Below are 8,720 nucleotides of genomic sequence, written 5' to 3'. Positions count from 1 at the left end.
ACATTTGTTCTTTTTCCTCAGAATTGCTTTGGCAATTCTGGGTCTTTTATAGTTCCATATAAATTTTAGGATTATTTTTTCTAGTTCTGTGAAAAGTGTCAGGGGTAATTTGATAGGGATCGTGTTAAATCCGTGTGTTGCTTTGGGTAGGATGGCCATTTTAACCATATCAATTCTTCAGTCCAAGAGCATAGGATCTCTTTTAATTTCCAAAGAATCATCTTTGATTTTTTTTACAGTGTTTTATAATTCTCAGCATATAAGAGAATTATATGCTGAGAATTATACATTTCACCTCCTTGGTTAGAGTTTTTTTTTTCTTGATGCGATTTTAAACAGGATTTTTTTTTTTTTACTTCTCTTTCTGATATTTCATTGTTAGTGTAAAGAAATGCAATGGATTTCCGTATGTTAATTTTGCATCCTGCTACCTTGCTGAATTCATTTATAAGATCTAATAGTTTTTGTGTGGAGTCTTTATGGTATTCTGTATAGAGTATCATGTAATCTGCGCATAATGCCAGTTTTACATCTTCTCTTCCTATTTGGATACATTTTATTTCTTTTTCTTTTCTTATTGCTATAGCTAGGACATCCAATACTATGTTGAATAGAAGTGGTGAGAGTGGGCATCTTTGTCTTATTCCTCAATTTACCAGGAAGGCTTTCAGCTTTTCATTGTTGAGTATTGTGTTGTCTGTAGGTTTGTCATAAATAGCTCTTACTATGTTGATATATTTTCTCTCTATCATTTTGGTGAGAGTTTTTATCATGAATGAATGTTGAATTTTATCAAATGCTTTTTCTGCATCTATTGATATGATCATGTGGTTTTTGTCTTTTCTTTTGTTGATGTGGTTTATCACATTGATTGACTTGCCTGTGTGGAACCATCCTTGTGACCTTGTGATGAATCCAATTTGATAATGGTGTATGATCCTTTTTATGTGCTGTTGGATTTAGTTTGCTAATATTTTGTTGGTGATTTTGCATCTATATTCATCAAAAATATTGGCCTGTAGTTATTTTAGTTCTGTCTTTGTCTGACTTTGATATCAGGGTGATGGTGGCTTCATAGAATGACTTTGGGAGTGTTCCCTCTCTTCAATCGTTTGGAAAAGTTTGAGAAGGATAGATATAAGTTCTTCTTTGTATGTTTAGTAGATTTCCCCAGTGAAGCCCTCTGGTCCTGGACTTTTGTTTGCAAGGAGTTTTGTTTATTTTTGTTTTTATTTTATTTTTAATTTTTATTTATTTTTAAATTATTTTTAATTTATTTTTATTTTAGTTTTTTTTTATTACAGATTCTATTTCACTTCTAGTGATGGGTCTGTTCAAATCATCTATTGCTTCTTGATTCAGTTTTGGTGGGCTATATGTTTCTAGCAACTTGTTTATTTCTTCTACATTGTCCATTTTGTTGCACATAACTGTTCATACTATTTTCTAATAATTTTTTGTATTTCTGCAGTATCACAGTGTATAATTCAGCCTGTTGGGCTGAAGGAGCTGTAGATAAAGAGGCTGCCTTAATAACATCAAAAGGAGTAGCAATAGCATACCCAGCACAATGTTTGCCATTGTCACCTTTTAAATAAGAACCATCAGTGAACCATGAGAAGTCAGTGTTACCCAAAGTAGCTTCCTGCAGATCATCATGAATACTCAGGAGGTGGTCAATCAACTTGAAGCAGTTGGGAGGGACTTCATCAGTGATGGAGGTAACAAGGTTAAGGTATTACAACATAAAAGTTACATGAAGAAGAGTTAACAAAGGCTTCATAGGAGCTGAGGCAACTGGCTGAGAAATATTGAGTCTGATGAGAATTTAAGAGAGCTTTTACTGGGCTTCCCTGGTGGCGCAGTGGTTGAGAGTCCGCCTGCTGATGCAGGGGATACGGGTTCATGCCCCGGTCCGGGAAGATCTCACATGCTGCAGAGAGCCTGGGCCCGTGAGCCATGGCCACTGAGCCTGCGCATCTGGAGCCTGTGCTCCGCAATGGGAGAGGCCACACTAGTGAGAGGCCCACATAGCGCAAAAAAAAAAAAAAAAAGAGAGAGCTTTTACTGCATGAGGTACAAAAATGGTTAAAGGGGAACCCACAACAGTTTTCTCAGTCATCTTAACCAAAAGGGCTGTGACTCTAATGCCTCTAAGGCAAGGGGGTATCCATGTGCCACAAAGTCCAGTTACTGGCTGTAATACCCTATGAGTTGATGGTGGTCCCTATGTTTTTGGGTGAGTACTTCAAGGGCATTCCCTTCCTTTTCATATACACAAAAGAAAAAGGAAATAAGATCATTGGGCTGCCCAAGGGCAAGTGGGTTCATCAAACTCTCCTTTAAGGCCTTAAAGGCTATGTCATCCTGTTCTGCCCATCAAGTTGGGTCAAGGTTGTTATTGTTGAGTAAAACATACAGAAGTTTGGCCACAACAGAGATACTTGTAATCTAATTTCAACAATAACCAAGTAGCCTGAGAAATCCTCACATTTGGCACTTAATTTGGATTTTGGGAAGTTTAGGACACCCTTAAGTCTATCTGGATCTAAGTGCAGGCCTTGTTCAGATGTCAGCTGCCCTAAATATTAAACCTAGGTTGGGCAAACTGCAAGTTTTCTTTGTCCCTTTAAGGCTAAAAACTTTAGCAATTAGATGCTTTCTTGCTGTGAGGAAGCTTGAGAAGGACACAAATTATCCTCATATTGCAACAAATAGGACCCCTAGGGAACTTTCTATCATACAGATCAGTCTTCATGATTTTCAAGAAATGAGAAGGCCTCTGAGTCAAACCCTGAGGGATTGCTGTCCAGGTGAATTGTTTTTCTTCCTAAATGAAGGCAAAAAGTATTGGCTAAATTTATCAACTGGAATACTAAAGAAGGTACTGCATAAATCAATTATAGTGAAGAATTTACTTCTGATGGGAATGGATGTTAATAATCATGAGGGTTAGGAACAACAGGGTATCAAGGGATAACAGGGCTGTTTATTGCTTGAAAGTCTTGAAGGAACCTCCACTCCTAGTCCTTAGGTTTTCTTACCAGTAAAAGGGAAGTGTTACAAGGCCTCGTACAAGGGATAATGAAGCCTTGAGTCTTGTAATCTTCTATTATGGGCTTAATACCTTGAAGGGCATCTTATAGGGTATTGCTTAGTTCTGAGAAGAGTTTTTGAGGAATCTGTTTGAATCTTGATGGGATGTGCTCTGTGAATATTACCAGCTAACAGTTGGAAATTTTGTCCATAAGAAGGATACTAGCTAAATAAATAGGGACAAATAATCAGGCTCCCCCCCCCCCATAATCAGCTCTATTACTTTCAGAGGCAGAACAAATAAAATGTCAAAGAGTCATTTAACTCAACTGGTTGGTTACTTTTAATGACTACTGTCAAATTCAAGAATGATTCCCCCTTTTTGGAGAAAGAAATTCTGGCATGATACTTCCCTAAGAAGTCTCAGCCTAATAAATGTATAGAAGTAGAGGAAATAAGGAAAAAAAGAGTTTGTATCTCTCAGAGTGCCTAAACAAAAGGGATTAGGTTCAGAGACATGAACCTCTTTAGGTTCATTAGAGATCCCCACTGTTAGAACTATATATTTTAGTACCAAGGCAGGGGCTATTTTATAGTAGTGGTGTTGAGCCCTGAAAGTGTGGCTCCAGTGTCAATTAGGACTGGAAGAGATTCATCCCTGATCTGGAGAAATGTAAGTTTCAGGGGAGCAGAGCGTAAAAAGGAAGAATGAATATTTATTTGAAAAAAATATATGTAAATTTAGTAACATGAAAATACAGGAAGTAACATGAGGAACATCAAAAACATAAGCTTAGAACCCTGCCATTCCACAGCTCCTGCTTTAAAAAATCATCCATAAAGAACCATGATTTTGGACTAAAAATAATTCATTGATATTTCTTAATTTAACCCAACTATTTCAACTGAAAATGCCATTGAAAGTAATGTACAGAAAGTGCAAATGACATTTTCAGGAAATCTATAGGAATCATTACTAGTATAATCACAGAAATTGAAAAGAAACTATATATAAATTTGTCACAATTGTTTATTTTCAAAATATTTAGAAATAAATGCAAGTTTTTCTGAAAAGAAAAAGAAGCCATGTTTTGTTAAAGTATACTCATGTAGATGGTGTTTTTTAAACACCTTAAACCATAAGTCACAAAGAATCAAATAATTTTCACCTATAAAAAGTAAGCAGAAACTAGGAAAGAAATCAATTCAATTTACAAATTAAAACTACACAACCAATTAGATATATTCCACCAAGCATTTGGGGAATATTAAAAGAAATTAGGAATATAAATAGGGGGAATGTAATGAGAGCTGACTAAACTCAGAAAATAAATAGAAGAAAAAATAAAAGTATATATCAAATAATGAATAAATTGTAAGTTTTCTTACAATCAAGTACAACCAAATATATCTGAATGAAAACTTAATAAGGGCAATTAAAGAAAAGCAGCAAAACAGCCAAAGGAATGATGTAAGGAAAGAAATAAAAAATGGACAAAGGTCAGCCCTGAAATGGAAGACAGGCAAAAACGATCCAGCATATATTTAACTGGAATCTCTAAAGAGAGTCCAACTGAAATAATGGGATAGAACTTATATCAAAAACTATAATCCTCTTTCCCCGCCCACCCCTCAAACCAAAGACTACCTGTATCTACATATTCAATGGGCCAAGGAAGTACTAGGGAAAATCGACCTACCACAATCAATTCTTAGACATTTCAAAGACTTTCTGTTACACTTTATAGTTAAAGAAAATTTCCTCAGGGCCTCCTGACCACAATAATAGATAACTAAAAAGGACAAGAGAATTAAACTGACTCAGATTTCACCAGTGATGAAGGATTTTATAAAATTTGTTTGTAAAAAGATTGTTTCAGTGACTTGAAATCTTGCTTGGCTGTCTTCCAAGTGTCAAGGCAATAAAACAATGTTTTCTTCACTCAAATGATCAAGAAATTCTCTACCCATGAGTCCTCCTCAAGCAATCAACCAGACAAAGAGTTCCATTGAAGCAAGAAATTACTGGTGAGACTTCAGCAAAACGATGAAACATGAGCATTTGCTTTAATTGAAAACAAAAACAAGGGTGGGGAAAAAAGTAAATATATATATATATATATATATTTATGCTATATACTATACAATATGTCATTTTTTGTGTTACATGTTATGACAAAACAAGAATTATATATTAAATATAGGAGAAAATAGGAAGAAAGAAGTATTGAAGTTGTTGCCATTTAGGTAAAACATTGGAGGTAAATTACATTATTTTAAATTGTTTTGTTAAAAGTTAAATTAGAAAACAGAAAACAATGTTTTAAGAGGTATACATACAAAGGTACCTATTAGAACAAAAAGTTAAGCCATCCTAAACACAAGTAAGAAATTTCAATAAATAAAAGAGTGAAAAAAGTCATATAGATAACTGCAAAAGATATATCATAATACACTTAATAATTGTACCATAAAATAATATGACAAAGTCAATACCAAAGACTTATCTTTTATGTCAATAAATCAACATGGATATAACTTGCCTGTAAAAGAGAGAAAAAAAATAAATTTAGCTAACAAATCAAAATCCCTAAATATTAAAAAAATGAATCTAAAAGGCTAAATAGAAAAGTGTGAATAAATGTATTCTGAGAATTGGAAACTAGGAAATCTGGGGTTGTTATAATGATAATTTTTTAAAATTAGAATTTAAACAAAATATTGAAAGTAACAACAAACTTTTTAATAATAAAAGAGACAATTAAAAATATAACAGATTTTAATGCACCAAATATTATAGCAATCACCTTTATAAATAAAAAACTTGAAAAGCAATGAGATATAGATAGAAATACTATGAATAACAGAAATTAACAGCATTCTCATTATAAGAAAGATAAAGTAGGGAGAAATGATTAAAGATATATAAGAACTGAATGATATAATCAATAAATAGATGTTATGAATATTAAATATACATTTATAGACTTTCACCATGAAAATAGAGAATATAACTTCTTCTCATTTGTTCATGAAACTTTATGTATTGTCATGAAGAAAATACCACTATGTTCCTTAAAGCAGAAGTATTACAAACAGACTTTCTGATCACAGTGATATAACACTACAAGTTATTAACAACATAAAAGGCCATTCCATCTTGAAGTTTTAAAGCTTTCTATTAGATAATTATTGGGCTAAAGTGTAACCTAACACTAAAAATAAAAAAATTCTTAGAAATATTACTGATGAATATTCTACATATCAAAATACATGGGAGTCATTTAAAGCAGCAATCAGACCAAACAGTCATAGCCCTAAATGTTTTTATCAGTGAAAATGAACATAAATGAAAATAAATTAATTAGATTCCCAGTTTTCTTTAAAAAAAACTAGAAAAAGTAACCTAAAAAACCCCCAATGCTAAGTAAGATGAGGGATTTTAATATAAAAACAGGGATGAATGACATGGAAAAAAATTGATTTTGTGTGAAAAATTTTACCAAAGAACATTAGCTAACTTAAGAAAAGTAAGGAAAAACAAATTTACAAAACAGAAATGACAAGGTGAAACTAGGTATTGAAATGGGGAAAAGGGAAAAATTACGAGTGCTTTCATACCCTTCTTCAAATAAATACATTTATAGGGAAATACAATTTACCAAAGCCATCCTTTTTAGAGATAAAAAGCTTAAGTTTACTAATGTCTGTAGAAAACAACAGTAAAAGAGAAAAAGTGGGTAGGAAAGGAACTACCCCCACTCCCCTGCCAAAGTCAGGCCATATGAATTCAAAGGGAAAAATCTACAAAATCTTCAGAAACCCAATAGTTGCGATGCTCCATAAATTGGTTCAGAGTATTGAAATTAAAGGAAATCTTCCTATAATTTTTATGAAGTGTTACATTCATAAGCAAACCTAGTAAAAACAGTACCAGAAAAAGAATATTACTTATGAAATATCAATGCATAGTATTAAATATAAGTTAATAAACCCAATATCATATTATGAAAATGATTTACCATGACCAAGTGTAATTTATTCCAGAAATGCAAGATTTGTTTAATATTGTCAAATTATGAATATAATCTACCATATTCGTAAAGTTTTTGACAAAATTTAAATCCTATTTCTGGAAAAAAATCTTCAAATAAGTAGAAATGTGTGTGTGTGTAAGGATAAGATATATACTCTAAATATATTCTAACAGAATATATATAATATATTCTAAATCTTAAAGCCATCATCTTATGTAACATGTGAATACTAACTGCATTTCCACTAAGATTAGGAACAAGGAACCAGTGCCTGTTAAGGATCAACACTTTCTGGAGGCATTAGCCAATACAGTTAGACAAAATATATCAATTAGAATAATAAGAATTATAAAATAAGAAATAAACAGTCTCAGTTTATATGAAATAAATTTATATATCCTAAGAATTTATGTTAAATCCCAGAAACTCAATATTAAAAACTAGGACTATACAATCTCTTCGTGTCTGCACTGCGTCTGTTGTACCTGGTGGCTGGAACTGCAGTGTCCGTGAAGATGGTGTCTACCAGCCGTTTGGATGCTCTTCCAAGAGTCACATGTCCAAACCATCCAGATGCGATCTTAGTGGAGGACTACAGAGCTGGTGATATGATCTGTCCTGAATGTGGTCTGGTTGTAGCAACAAAAGATCCATCTCGAGGTGGAGATTCTCAGAATCCTCTTCTGAGTGATGGAGATTTGTCTACTATGAATGGCAAGGGTACAGGAGCTGCAAGTTTGGATGAATGTGGTAATTCTAAGTACCAGAATAGGAGAACCATAAGTAGTTCTGATCGGGCGATGATGAATGCATTCAAAGAAATCACTACCATGGCAGACAGAATCAACCTCCCTCGAAATATAGTTGGTTGAACAAATAATCTATTCAAGCAAGCATATGAACAGAAGAACCTGAAGGGAAGGACTAATGATGCCATAACTTCTGCTTGTCTCTATATTGCCTGCAGACAGGAAGGAGTTCCTAGGACATTTAAAGAAATACGTGCTATATAACAAATTTCTAAGAAAGAAATTGGTCGATGTTTTAAACTTATTTTGAAAGCTTTAGAAACCAGTGTGGATTTGATTACAACTGGGGACTTCATGTCCAGGTTTTGTTCCAACCTTTGCCTTCCTAAACAAGTACAGATGGCAGCTACACATATAGCCCATAAAGCTGTGGAGTTGGACTTGGTTCCTGGAAGGAGCCCGATATCTGTGACAGCAGCCGCCATTTACATGGCCTCACAGGCATCAGCTAAGTAAAGGACCCAAAAAGAAATTGGAGATATTGCTGGTGTTACAATCAGACAGTCCTACAGACTAATCTATCCTTAGGCCCCAGATCTGTTTCCTACGGACTTCAAATTTGACACCCCTGTGGACAAACTACCACAGCTATAAATTGAAGCAGCTAATGTCAGACTTCTATGAACACTGAACTTTGCCTGTTGTACATAGCCTATACAAAGTGCTGGATTGAGCCTTTAATAAGAAAAAATGAAAGACATGGTACACATTCCAGGGCTAAATATTAATTGCTTGGCCTCCTGTATGTACTAGTGAAATATATTTAATGATTTAAATTTCTTACTGGATATGCTTTCTTTTGTAGCAATCTAGGAAACTATTTTGGAACATATTTGAA

General features: G+C 33.7%; 1 pseudogene across 1 annotated transcript; it reads left to right on the top strand.

Moving 5' to 3' along the window:
• Nucleotides 1–7,588: 7,588 nt before the first annotated feature.
• LOC309961831 (transcription initiation factor IIB-like) lies at nt 7,589–8,476 on the top strand (annotated as a pseudogene). The gene has a single exon. The product of its transcript is annotated as a transcription initiation factor IIB-like (transcript).
• The last annotated feature ends 244 nt before the right edge of the window (nt 8,477–8,720 follow it).

Source organism: Leucopleurus acutus (genome assembly GCF_964270905.1).
Source record: "Leucopleurus acutus genome assembly, chromosome: 5".
Taxonomy (NCBI): domain Eukaryota; kingdom Metazoa; phylum Chordata; class Mammalia; order Artiodactyla; family Delphinidae; genus Leucopleurus; species Leucopleurus acutus.
Note: the sequence above shows the minus strand (reverse complement) of the source record. Positions and strands in the feature narration are given on the sequence as shown.